This window comes from Physeter macrocephalus, chromosome 8 (assembly GCF_002837175.3).
Source record: "Physeter macrocephalus isolate SW-GA chromosome 8, ASM283717v5, whole genome shotgun sequence".
In the NCBI taxonomy this organism is placed as follows: Eukaryota; Metazoa; Chordata; class Mammalia; order Artiodactyla; family Physeteridae; genus Physeter; species Physeter macrocephalus.
The window spans coordinates 105866037-105880292 of NC_041221.1; the positions used below are offsets into that span (position 1 = coordinate 105866037).

The following is a 14256-nucleotide window of genomic DNA, read 5'->3' on the forward strand; positions in this document are numbered from 1 at the left end:
AACCTTAATGCATTTTTAAAAATTTTTCTTAATTTACTGAATACTTACAATGAGCGTTACGCTGAATTTAACACTTAGGTTAATCTTGGGAAAGAGATGTGAGCTCACAAGAAGCAAGGAAGGAATGGGAATTTATGATCACTCAGGAAATGTGTGCATTATTAATGGAATTCAAAGAAGAGACATGTTCAGTATGAGTAGCCCTTTCGCAGTCTCCATTAAACACAGGAGTTTAAATTTGGAAAATCGACAGATACACTTCCCTTGACTATCGAAAATCCAGCCTTTTATAAAATGTTTGTAATTCCAAATATTGTTAAGGAGTTAAGGGGGCACGGTTTGGGGCTTCACTACTTCTAATCAGGCCTGTTAATGTATGTGGATGTGTAGTCCTAACAAATAACCATTCCAAGGAGGAAAAAAGGCAAAGAGACCATGGAGCAAAGACAGAAATCAAGCCTGTTAACTGCCTTTGGAAGGGAAAGTGGGATTGCTTCTTGTTTTGGGGTCACAATTTAGTCAGGAAACCCAGAACATCGGGAACAAAACAAAGGCGCATTCAAGCGAAATGAAAACGGCAACTACAAAGTCCATGTACTTCATGCAACAGGGAAGGTGGTTAGACCCCTCGGCCCCATCACACACCCCACAGGTTGGGGACAGGACTAACAACCTTACTTAATTACAAGGTAATTCTTACCTGGATTCAACCCGAAATCCTCAAACTGGTCCTAGGTTATAAACGGAGAAAGGAAAGAAAAACCAATTTGGGATTCTGGAAGTCAGAGCAAGTTCTCAGTGGTTTAAAAGCGGCAGAGGAGAATAGAAACTATGAAAAGGGAGCAAAAAGAAAAGAAAAGAAAAAAAGTAATTAGAGGAGCACAGTAACCAGAGGCTGTGGGCTTTGGGATAAAAAGCCCTAGACATTGGCAAGAGACAGGAGAACCAGCCATCTGGGAAATATCATAAAAAGTCAGGCTAAACCTACAGACCTCAAAGGCTCCCAAGTGCATTCCAGTATTACCAAAGAGTTCAATAACTGGTGTTCTTAATGAGGGTCCTGGTTCATTGAAAAAACTCACCATACTCTCTACCGGACCACGTCTGGTAATGACTGTGACATTTTAGAACCATTTGCAATGAAAGCAGTTATAACTGTTTCATTGTTTAAAGGATTAAGCAGATTTAGGCAGAACTCCTTCCTGAACACTCTGGATGAATTAGTTACTGTGAGGAAGGTTGTAGTTCAAGGTGTATCAGAGAGTCACTCTTCCTTTTAGTGGAACTGCCCACCTGACTCTGCCCCATTCCATTTTTAGCTTAGAAAGGAAAGAATACAGAATTAATTATGGTTCTTCAATAAAATATCATGGAAATTTTTATCCCTTACCTTCACATAAATTTACAGGCTTTTCTAAGTGACAGGATAAATCACTGTCTCTGTTACATGAGGACTTATACTCAACAGAGATTAACAGGCCATACCTCAGGAGAACAGCGCTCCCATTCTGAATGATACACACGAACCAAGGGAAAGGTGCCATTTCAGTCATTTACTTCTATAAAATGCAACTTAGTCACTTCAATTACTGCTGTGACTCACCTACTAATTACTGGCCGCAACAACACCAAAAATATTCAATCACCAAATTTGTCATCAGTGTTTGTGTACATGTTTCCCATGCTTGGTAATCTGCATTTGTTAAGAGCAGAGAAACATTAAAAGTGGAAGCACACCACAGACACCGTCCTCGCCGTCCTGCCACTCTACCCATGAGGAGTTGTGACTTATGTTAGTAAGTGAAAACTGGTAGGAATGAAATTTCTTTTACAAGAGCAAGCCAAAATGATAGCAGAAATTTACTTGATATGTATAGTTTTACAGAGCTGCAGCATGGTTCCTGTTCATAGAACAAAGTGAGCTAATCTACTTTGCAAGAAACAATGACCTTTTAAAGCAAGCTATGATAGGTTTTTTCCTTACTTTACAAAAAGACTATCAGTTCTTTAGCAGAATCATCAGGACAAGGTGATTTTATAAGGACTAATTCAGGTACTCCTTTTTCAAGGTGAAGTAGACACATTTCTCACATCTTAGAGGACATGAACCAGCAGTATTCTGCATATATGCAATAAAATTCAAATAACCAAGAAATCTTGAATAAGACATCATTGAAAAGCTAAGTATCAATGAGAGAACAGCTATTCCCTGTCACTAACACTAATCTTAATTTTTTTTTAAGTGGACCAATTTCACTTTTTAAAAGTCGCAAGAGGAAGACATTGGCTGTGTGGATTTCACGTCTTACTATCTCAGCAGCAATATGAAATAAATGGGAGCTGGAAAGGAGAAACAGAACACTAGTTTCCATGAAGGAAATAACTTAATTCGGTATTCTTCCTGCCCTAGAAGCATCTGTCCTCGGCCTTACTGTATTTAAAAAAAACAAAAACATGGAAGAGGGAATAGAGACATGAATAAAACACAAGAAAAAAATAATCTAGAAATTTTAAAAATGAATATAATTAGTGCAAGTTGCAATCCACTTCCCCTGAAGATATGTTGGAACACAAATCTGTTTTAAGTCTACACTCCTCACTCCCAGACTTATGAAAATTGAGGAAGAACATCAGGGGAAAGAAGTTGGGCATGCATGTGAACTTTTTAAACACCTTAGATGATTCTGACTGGTCATCCTAGGTCAAAACCACGTATCTATTCAAATCACGGTAGTACACTCTCTGGTTCACAGGCTCCTTTATTTGGTCAACTAATTTCATGGAGTGTTTAACTGGTAGGTATTTTCATAGGTCCACTGGCCCCTAAATGGATTCGGGCTTTGCTCTAAATCTCTCCCAGTCTACAAATGGGTGTCATCTCCTTCCTATTCACAGGCACCTGTCAACCAGCAACCTAATGACAGTCATCTAAACTAGCAGAACTAGTTAATTCTTCATAACTGCTTGCTTTCCCTCAAATAGTGCAGCAGGGAAAGGGACAGCAGCTCCACTGGGAGGAAAGCCATGTGGGACAAATTAGGTGCCGCTGTAAGATTTAAAAGCTAGGGGGAAAAACAGAGCTAACTGGAGGCAGCTGTTAGGATGTGGTTTCTGTGTTTATATTCTTCTCCTTCCCCCCCATAAGCCTCTTATGGGTATTAGGAAGGAAAGCATGCATATGACCCTATGGAGAGAACACGCTCTCTTGACTGTACATGGGGCCGGAGACCATAACTCAGCATGTCTGAGACACAAAAGTTACCTGCCAGGAGAATGAGGTAAACTGCTGTAAACCTTTATTTGATAATTTTTAAAAACCCTCTTCTATCTAAACACAGCCATACAGCAGAAAATTGCTCTGCTGGCAGAAAGCAGTCACGATAACTAAGAGGAAACTCTACAGGAACAATAAACCTTAGCTAACTGGAGATTTAAGGCTGACCTACCAGTCGGCAAATGGTACATCCTGTTGCTGTTGTGACCTCTGCCCTCCCCTCCCCCAACTCCACCTTCAAACTCTCAACCCAAGATTTCAATATGGCTCATTGCCAGCACCTTTCTCCTTTCCTTTCTTGGGTGCAAAAGTGGTTCTGATGATCCATAATATTTCAAGAGGCTTTGATTTTCAGCTTTAACGGAGAATTAATGTCACATACTATTTAAAATAACACAGAGAAGGTATTGTTCTTACAAGAACCTCCCTTTCCCCTGCCTGCCCTGACCTCTCTTTCCTTCAATATTGTCCTCAATAACGGGCTTTCTTTCCTCCTTGTTAAGCCAATATGGGGAACTGAGAGGAAGCGGGGTGGGGGGAGGGAAGTATTTCTATTTCTCTTGGCACTGAATAAAATGGTTTTCTAGGGGACGGAGTATCACTCCTATTTTAATAATATTCCTGTTTCCTATATAATATCACTCAGGTCACTTCAACGTGAGAAGGTGATCAAAAACAGACAAGAGCAGGAGACTACACTTGCGAATAGTAAACAACACAGCCCACACGCTCCAAATCAACGCAGCACGACAAGCAAGCCCTCTACCCAATGCTCCAGCTACTCAAGTACAGCAAATCTAACACTGTCACGTGCTCAGAAAATAGATGTTGCAACAACTTAATGCAATGAAGTCACATTTTACTTTTTTAAAAAAATCCTTTTACTTTCCCAAACTCTGTGTCATAATGAACATCCATCGAAAATGACTTTTCCTGGCTCCTAGGGCTTGCTTACACCTAAAGCGTTAATGCAGAATAAAGAACAGACTGGAACAGTGTTGGTCTTAACTCTTAAAATAGCTTTTCTCTTCTCACTGGGTAAATGAGTAAATGAATCCCTTTGATTCACAAAGGGAAACTTTTATTCCTTCCTCTGGCCCTCTCATCCATCCATCTATCATCTTCCTGTTTTATTTTTAATTGCTTTGATACTTCAGCCCCTGCTACTCTATCCCAATTGTAGACACACACATGCATGTACAACACGTACACACACGGATAGTAATGTGATGTGGCAGAATTTTTACCTGAACTACATACTGGCTGTAGGACTTCGGCACGTTACATAATATTTTCAAAACTTTAGTTTTCCCCTTCCATAAAATCAAGATGATAATTCCTGGCTCATAGGGCTACCAAATAATAGCCCAGCAGAGCAAGAGTAAGCACTTTACAAATATTAGTTCCCACCTCTTCCCCTCTCCCCAAGCACAATGTACTTTAGTATCCTTTAAATATAGACTTTGCAGGTCGATGAATAGGAAAGAGTATCTTCTGGGGATTGCTGATGCTGGGAAAAGCCCCCAAATTTTTTCCAGTGCCAGTTTCTTATTTAAGTACTTCTTACCTCTTCTTTCATAAATCTGTATTCTCATATCTTTAGTAGACTGATGTTTTCTTTGCTTTTCTAATCTTTCGTCAAGGTAATGAGATCTAACATAGTGTAATTATATTGGCAATAGATATCAATTTGAAACAAAACTATAAATATAGTCATCCTGTTACTAGCCTTGAGGATTTTTTTATATTTATTTATTGATTGATTGATTGATTAATTGGCTGCGTCAGGTCTTAGTTGCAGCACGCAGGATCTTTTGTTGCAGCACGCAGGCTTAGCTGCCCTGCAGTATGTGGGATCTTAGTTCCCCAACCAGGAATCGAACCAGCGTCCCCTACATTGCAAGACGGATTCTCAACCACTGGACCACCAGGGAAGTCCCTAGCCTTGAGTTTTAAAGCTATGTTTAAAATGTTAAAAATTTCCCACAGCAGTGAAAGCCAATATAAAGTTTATGTCCTAAAAGAGATCATCCACAAGTACAGATAAAAACATTTCTGAACCGGACTACTAGGACTAATAACATATTTCAACACATTAAGATGAAAAATGGGGGAAGCTTGTGATCTCCTCTGACCCTCGGGAGGGAGGGAAGCATAGACACACACACTTACATAACACAGTGAGCGGGCTAACCCCCTCTCTTCTGGGGATGGCACTGCACTCACTTCTTCTCCATCTCCAAACATCTGCAGTAAAGTTTGAGCCCAGTTAATCGATATCTTAAAAAAACTGTTTTAACACAATAGTGTCTATTTTACTTTCTGGTCATTTAATGTACAAACTTTTAAAACTAATGATTTTTTTCCCCCATGGATTTCAGGTTTTACTAACCTATATTACAAAACAATAAAAAACAATCTGTTGTGACATTTAAAATCAATACTCAATCATGACAGAGACTATGATATTTGGTAGCTGAACTTGCATCTTTTCAGCTGAAAATTCAAAAGTTCGTCTTCTTTTTCTTCTTCACTTCTCAAAAAGTTTGTGCAGGGGAGGAGAAGAGTCAGGGTGGGGACACGAGAGAGAAGAAAGTAAAATATAAATAAATCTACAGTGTCAAAAAGGGTCTCACCTTGCTTACCATGTATGGCCCATACCTAAGAAGAGACCTGGACCAGATATACCTATTCATCTCTCAACGTCTCCCATCTCCCTACCAACCCTCCATCATACTCTCCCAAAGCCTCCTTCACACTAAAATGCAGATAAGCTGTCAGCGCCTGGAAGTCGAAGCCAGCTACTATCCACCTGCCCACAGATTTCCCTGCGTTTTTAAAATTCAGTACCATACGAGGAAAACGGCATTCAGCAAAGCCAAAAGGAACACAGACCCAGTTCTCGCCTGAAGAGGGCTGGCAACGTGTACATCACTGCTGCTGCAGTTAATTCTGAAGCAGGAGCTGTACTTGTAATATCGAAACATGTCGCTTGAACTGCAGCAAGGGCTTCCGAAACTGAATGTCCGATGCCGGCATCTAGATGTCTCGGTCTGCCACTCAGGATACGTACTCCTCATCTCGGTCCCCAAATGCCTGGGCACCTCCTAACCAGTTCTGGGATTCACTCTGTACCCCCCTTGAGCGACTGTACTAGGAGACTCGATCTAGTCAATGATTCGACAAAACAAAGCCAGACTCTCAGGCTGTGGCTCACAGCCTCATACACAATTTAAAATGTTAAGCCTCATTCACCGTAGAAATACACCGTTCAAACCCCCGGCTCCCCTCTCGCTCATGCAGACATACTTTCAAACGTTACGGCGCATGCAGGCAGGTCTTTCCGCCTGGCTATTTCAGCTGAACATGTCCTCTGCAGGATGTTCTCTTTGTCCCCTGCATGCCACTATGCCAGGCAGCCACGAGAAGAGGTGTCCTGGGGTCCAGGGAGAGGGGCTCCCTGGAGCCTGAGAGGGAGGCTCTGAGGCCCAGCCTGGCCGGTGGCAAGCAGGACCCAGCTCTCGGCAGAGGAGTGGGAAGGGAAGCAACTACAACCTCATGGCTGGGTGTTACCCCCATGCTGGGCGAGACACGGCCACACTCAAGCGGGCTCCCCCTCCACAAAGGGCAGGGGAGCCCGTCCGTGGCCACAGCCTCCCCCTTTGTCCGCAAGGGCGCTCTCGATGGCCGCGGGCAGCCCACGCCAGGCTCGGCTGATTCCGGAAGATCAGTGAAGACTTCAGTCTCTGTCAATGTCCAAATACCCAGCCAACAGATCACTTAACTAGAATTTGGAAGGCTTTAGGCTTTTAAAATTAACCCTAAACAGTGCTTTCTAATTGCGAGATGCTCAATAAATGGGCACCACAAAACTTCCCGGGCTTCCTCACAGTGAATCCTGGGTGTAATATTTCTTCTTGGGAAACACGGATTTTACATATTCCATACACATCTATATGCAGCTACAATAATTCATAAAAGAAATCTCAAATAATCATGAGGCTGTTAAATTAAGTAAGAAGGAAACTGGAAGGAGACCAACTAAAATGACACAGTGTAATTAAAAGGGTGTGCTTTCTAAATTTCTAATGCAATGTGCTTGGTTGTTACCGTTTATATGACTTTGTATGGTTTTTATGCCAGCCTTCGGTGTCCCACAAAGAAACAAAAACAATGAAAATTTACTATCAATAATTTCCATTCATTTAAGCAACAACCGAAATCTGTCATTACTAAAATTACCTATAAAAGTGGTCATTAAAACTAACTGTCTGCCGAGCCAGCCCAGGCTGCCCTCCTCCCCTCCTCCCCTCTTCCCTGGCCTCCTTTGATCTTTCTCCCCTGGTTATTAACATTAGTGGCAGGAGTAGGAGATCCACGTCAAAATGAGAAAAATAACTCCTAAGCAGAAGAGGGCTTAAAATGCAGCAAGCCCCCCAGATGCTGATCCATGCAAAGCGGGGGGGAAGCAAAATCACCCCAGCCTGTCTGGGACTCAGAGGCTGTATTACTGCAGACGCCTCACCTTGCGTCCACCGACCACTCCACCGACCGTGTTCAGCAGAGAGAGTGGATCACTGTTAGAATTATTTCCCCCTGAATGTCTCTGCTTCCCAAGGCCACAGGCCTCCAAATATACTGCCCTCTGTCTTCCACTCCAGCACCTGCCGGCCAACGATTAAAATAGGATGACTGAGCGGTGCCTCTTGAAAGGTCGCGATAACAAATCCAATTTACGATTCTCAAAGGGACAAAACTGAAAAGTAGGAGAGTCTGAAAAAGTGAAAAACTGTATTATCATTTAATTTTATTCATCAACAAGATCACCTCTCATTTAAGAAGCCAGGCTAGATAGCACTGTTCAATAGACCGGGAAGGGGGAAAAATTGCAGGGCGGGGGGTGGGAGGGAATCCCACCTGTCCCTCAAAGTATAACCCTGAGTTAAATTCTCTTCTATTATTTCTGTCCTTAAAATAGTCAGATAGCAAAATGTTCAAAGGAACACAAAGCAGTAGAGTAGAGCCGCCTTCTTTCAAAGGGCCACAGCAGCGATTCGAAGAGTTATTCAGGTCACAGAGAAATTACACTTCTTTATGCATCTATAAAGAATTCAGAGTTTTCCATTTTTATTAGCATTATTATAACATTGAAGGTTTTCAGGCCTATCATGAGAGGAGCATTTACAGAGAAATGCTGAGCAGACCAGCCTCATGCAGCACCCGCCTCCCTTTCTGAGGTTCCAAAGCCTGGCAGACATTTTGAAAAGCCTAATAAACACATTCAGTTGCAAGATCTTGTTAATTTACAGATACATACAGCCAAACACTTTATGTGAAAAAGCAAATGATCAGTTATTTTTGTCAACTACTAAGATGTAACACGCTACTTTGTCTTTATGAAGGCAAATTATTTAGGGCCAACCCTACATTTATAGAACTGTCATGCTATCATTGAATCATCACAAAAGTGTCTCTTTCTGTAATCCTTTCTTAAATTTTGCTATTGAAAAACGAGAATTATCTTTTGATTCTTTTTCAATGCACATGATGTCAAAGTCCCATGTTTCCAATATAAATTCCACGAACACTGAAAAAAATTAATACTATCATGTCACCCACTGCTCATTTTATTCACATCTTTCCTGCCTTCCCCCTGGCACTTTTTATGGCAGCCCTGATCTTCCTGTAGCAGCACCAAGGCATAGGCACATATTCAAAGGCAGGAGACCAAAAAGGTCATAGAGCAAGCAGAGAATATTCTAGCAACGAAGGTTTCGATCTTTGCTATTTCAGTGTTATTCCCGCTGAGCCTCGCGTGCCAAGAATACCACTGGCGCTGTTCAGAGACATTCATGACGACTCAATGGAGAATCAGGAGACCTGGGCACTTAACTATGTGCCGATTCCCAATGATATTCTGTCTCAACTCATTTCCATCCTCATAGAAACATGAAAGTGGGGCAATGACAGATATGAAGCCCAGCATGAACTGCCTGGCAGAACTCTGCCTAGCAACACAGCTTTATCACTCCACCACACATATGAGGCCAGAGTGCACAGACAAAAATAATGACATAAAAACCAAGCTGGAAACGCCATAGTTTAAGGAAAAGCTACAAAAATCATATCGCAAAAGACAATGTTTAAAATAGTCTTAAATTCAATCCAAGTACAAATGAAATGTTAGTAGATATCTTAACCCACAATGAACCAAATACTGAGTCGTCAGCATATGCTTTTTTGCTACATAAAATCACACATTACCTACAAAAATGTAAGGCTGTAAAAATTCCATAGAAGACAACAAAATGATTTGCTCAAGTCTTGACTTAAGTTTGGCCCTCGGTGCAGAATAAGGAGGCTGAGGTTACGTCAATGAACGTTCAAATTTTGTACACAAATATATTAGATTTTCTTTATTCTATTTCATTGACAGGCACATATGTCTGGAAGGTTATTTCTTTTAGTTTTTTTTTTTTCTTTAAGAATTCTAGGTTCTAATTGCAGATATATGAATATGAAAGACAAAGAGCATAAGCTTGCTTTTTTTTTTTTTTTTTCCAGAGAGGATATGGGTTTGTGCTGCTGTAGTCAAACCAATCTTTTTAGTTCCAAAGATGAATATTGGTGAGTGAGCAAGACAGGCATTTTTAGCCTTGGAAATCCAGGAATTAACCTAGTTAGTCTAATGCAGCCTGAACCCACATCCTTGACCTGATTAGTAACAAAAAGCACTGTAGTAGCAACCAAGGAATGAATGAATTTGCAGGGAGCAGTCATTTCAAATCATTTTCTCTGCTAGATTTCATTTAAAGAAACTGAATGGGTAACTGCTTCTGTACCCAGTGACACAACAATTCTGACAACATACTAACCTGACATTAGCATAGGATAGAAGTGGGGAGTTAGGGATGATTAACAGATATCCTTCACATGTATCTAGTCTTCTCAGAAATTAACCAAGAATTTTAACATAAAATTTACATTTATCAAATATCATCATCCAGTAGAGAACTTCAAGCTATTTTTTGCTATGGCTTATGTTATATATAAACACCTACATGAAAATTATTTCAGGTTCCTAGACTAGAACTGTATTTCTCTTATTCATTTCTGATGTTTCTTAGGAAGGAAATTGTACTAATAAACATGAAACTTGATTAGTTATAACTTCCATGACATTTATAATGAGTTGTATTATAATGACTTAATGAAATTGTACAGAATCAGGAAAATACATGAATCACTGAGGAATGTCTAATAAGGCCATCTTAACTATGAATTCTGGACTCTTACAACCAGGAAAGCCTGTATGTTTTAGAACATGCAATCATCGATAGCTCAAGCAAGCAAAAAATCAGCCCAGACAGTGAAAATTCTCTTTTCAAAACAGAATTTGAAACTATATTTAAAAAAATAAAAGCTCATCCAAAATATTTACCTTGATTGGACCATAAACCTAACTGGTAACTGTTGAGGTCCCACAGAATTAGTATTAGAAAGTTATCAAGGAGAGCATGCTCTTTTTTTAATCAGGATATAGATGCAAAGAAAAGCATTCATTGCAACGCACAGTGAAGATCTGGAACAAAGCTGTGAGCAGCTCTCCAACAAAAAGGCCCCAGTTGTGATATTCCTGTCAGTCACTTTATTAATACAGGGGAAGCCTACTTAATGAACTGCTGAGAACGGAAGAGAGCCACTCTGAGAATACATTTTGTGTTTACCAGACTGTAAAATCTGCAATAAGATCTCAGAATCCTCTTAGATGAATAAAAGTTAAAGGAATAACCTTCTAGACATACAAACTCAGTAGCAAAACAGGGAATAAAACAAACTGTTTCCAAATAAAATTTCTGAAAGACTCATTGCTTTGGCAAAAGCCACAAAATTTGCTTCATCATCTAGAAACACTTAAAGTAACCCAAACAACTAAAGATAATTTCCTAAAAGACATGAAACCCTATAACTTTAACCATTTTCTTTTGCAATATAAAAAAAGAAAGAGGAAGGTAAACCTTGGGAAAGGTTGTGATTTTGTTCCTTTTATTAACTAAGCAATATAAACTTGAATTATACCACTAAGTTTATTTGCTAGTTACTCATTTCTAAGTGTCTTACATTAATAAAAATAAAATCTCAAGTGTTTTATAAAAGTAACAGGCCTGGAAAAATTGCTGAGGGTATTTTTTCATATCATGTAAGTTTCTTTTTATTTTCATGCCTTTGGGGTTGAAGAAATGACACGCAAGTTATTAACTATAACGTGACCAGTGTAATTACTACCACCAAGTTAAAATAAACGTAATCTTCAAGATGTTTCAAGTTTCCTAAAAAGGAAGAAAACACTGAAAATTTGCTATAAATTGGTGACTGGATGGCACAGCATGACCCTTGCTGTATGAACTTCTGTTCTCTATTTCTTCCTGACAGATCGTGCTTGTAGAGTGAAATAAATTAAAAACAATTTTCAACTGATTGATAGCTTTTTAAACACAGTGCACCTTGAAGAAAATCATTTACATAAAGTACTTCAAGAGTTACATTGCCAAGTTAAAAATCAAAGTAATGACCCCAATAAGAGATTCCTGAATCACTAAGTAATTTCAAATAAATGAAAAGAGAATGAAAGGCATTTTTCTCACTGGATGATAGACTCCTGATTAAATCTTTTTCTGACACTAAAGTAGGCCTTGCAGTTCTAACAACTCTTCATTTCAACTAAGGTCATCATGAAAAGAATGATTATCAAATAAACCCAATCAGAAAAGACCTCAAAAATTTTCAGGGCCTCCAATTCCTTAAGATTTTTAGGCATCCTGATTGACAGTCTTGTAAAACATAACGGTAATTAAACTGACATGAAAATCACTACCCTGCATAAATCCTAAAAGCAGTTTATCTAACCTTTTGATCCTTAGAGAACTCATAGTCGTCCTAGCACCTGTTCCTACTCACCATCCAGTGACCTTCATAAAAAGATTAACACCCAACTCTCACACCCTGTATAGTTTACACACATAATCCAAGTCCCCCACGGTATCGCCGCTGCGCTAATTACGCAGATAATGCTTCTTGCTAGAACTGGTTCATAGCAACTTCAGTCTCCTCCCTAGGCATGAGATACTACGGGATGGGTCTTCCAGAAGGAAGCTTTGTGATGCTGAAATGAAATAAAATTTTATCTTTAAACTATAAAACACTGAATATTTGACATATTAACTTGGTGCTGACAGTGTTTAAATTTCAAGCAGTTTCATAAAATCAGGTAGTGTTTTAAAGAATCTTAAATCATGTACAAAGTATCATCTAATGTAAAATCTGTAATTATTTTTAAATTGCCACTGAAATATACTAGTAAAAATAAATAAGCTAGTCATGCATGAAAACACTTAGCTTTCACTGGCCTTCTCCCAGGCAGAAAGGTGTTCAGACGATTTATCATGAGTCCATTTATAATTCTCCCTGATTCTGAAGGCAACACACATACAATCTCTGAGCACCTGCAGCTGACTCTAGATAAGGCTCTTTTCTCCAGTAAAGACCAATGGCTATTTCAGCTTTCAGGAGAGCCAGGCAGATACATTCAAATGGATTTCCTGTTAGGTTCCAAATTGTGCAAATATTCTCTCTCAAAAATCCAGAAGCAACTGTTGAATATTTGTATGATATTAAATCAAGAAAGGCAAAAATCCCAGCAATATAATCAACAAACCTTATCAGGAAGTTATAACATTACGAACAGTATATTTAAATGTTCAAACAACTCTTTAACTTTTTAAAATGAGTGATACAAACAAAAGCCCTATGTGGAGAGAAATCTGAAAGCTCAGATTTCATTGCTGTTTTCTTTTTCTACATGGGATTTCGCTTTATCTTGTTCTATTTTGAATGAAAACAAATTATTCAGGAGACACAATGTTTTGATGTTGGAAAATACTTATGTAAACAACCAAAAAAAAAAAAATCAGGTGTCTACTAGACTTTCATCCAAAAAGCATTGAGAAAAATGGTCAAGTCCTGTTTCTAAAAAATATTACCACTAACGTCTCTTACTTCCACTTTAAAAAAAAAAATCTTTAAAATGACAAGGTAATCTCAAATTTTAAGGAGCACCTGACTGGCTTGTCAGACTAAAGTGGCATATTAACTACACTCATTGTGGCACCAATGGAGCCTCAGTTTTTATCATTTTGATATCCCCTCCAGGGTTTCAATCTTCTCTCTTGGAGCTCAATCATGCTCTGTGATGCTCTGTTCATACATGAGTATTCGAGAGGATTTCTATTTAAAAATACGTTGCGGGGGGAGGGTGTCAGGCACTACTGATTGAGAAGGCATTCTGTGATGATCCCTATTTTCAGTTAAAATGCGCACTTATGGTTTTGGATTTAACACCCCTGCCTTTGCAGTCAGACAGTCATTTAGCTGGAGTCAATCAAGCGTGTGATTAGAAATAATAACTCACAAGCAATGAATTCAAAAAGATTAGATCTTTGCTGAAATGCACAAGTACAGCAGCCCATTATGCATCCTTTCCTCTCTGGTTTCTAGAGAGCAGACCAAAAATATATATATATATATATCTTGCACTCTAAAAGCTGGCTTCTCTTAAAATCTGACTAATAACTGTTCTATCCCATGATCAGAAACCTCAGTCAGTTGGAGATATAATCAGCACAAGGCAGGGTGTCTCTTCTATCTTTTCTTTTCCCCAGTTAGGCCAAAAGCCATGTTTTACCACTGAATAGGTCAGAAACTAGACCACTTTATCTTATTTACAAAGAATAAGAGAGTGCGTGATTAAAGCCCAAAGATGGTTAATTTCCCCCCCAAAAAAATCCATTTATAAAGTATTCTTCAAATTATACATCACTTCAGGATCTAGTATTTTATTTAAGTAAGGGGTTTGAGAGGTAATTAGGGAAACTGTATTTAGATTTAATAAGCATTATATTGAAACCAATAACCCAAGTTCAATC

The 14256-nt window shown here is 39.1% G+C and overlaps 1 protein-coding gene and 1 long non-coding RNA gene across 3 annotated transcripts in view; both read right to left on the reverse strand.

Moving 5' to 3' along the window:
* Nucleotides 1-5524, reverse strand: part of LOC129392340 (uncharacterized) — a 121658-nt gene extending 116134 nt beyond the window's left edge. The window contains exons 1-2 of the long non-coding RNA XR_008618097.1: nucleotides 5447-5524; nucleotides 701-829 (exon numbers count right to left, since the gene is read on the reverse strand). This is a non-coding gene — a long non-coding RNA (uncharacterized lncRNA). The remainder of the gene's footprint in view (nucleotides 1-700; nucleotides 830-5446) is intronic.
* Nucleotides 1-14256, reverse strand: part of EFNA5 (ephrin A5) — a 280808-nt gene that overhangs the window by 213537 nt on the left and 53015 nt on the right. The gene's annotated exons all lie outside the window — the stretch shown is intronic.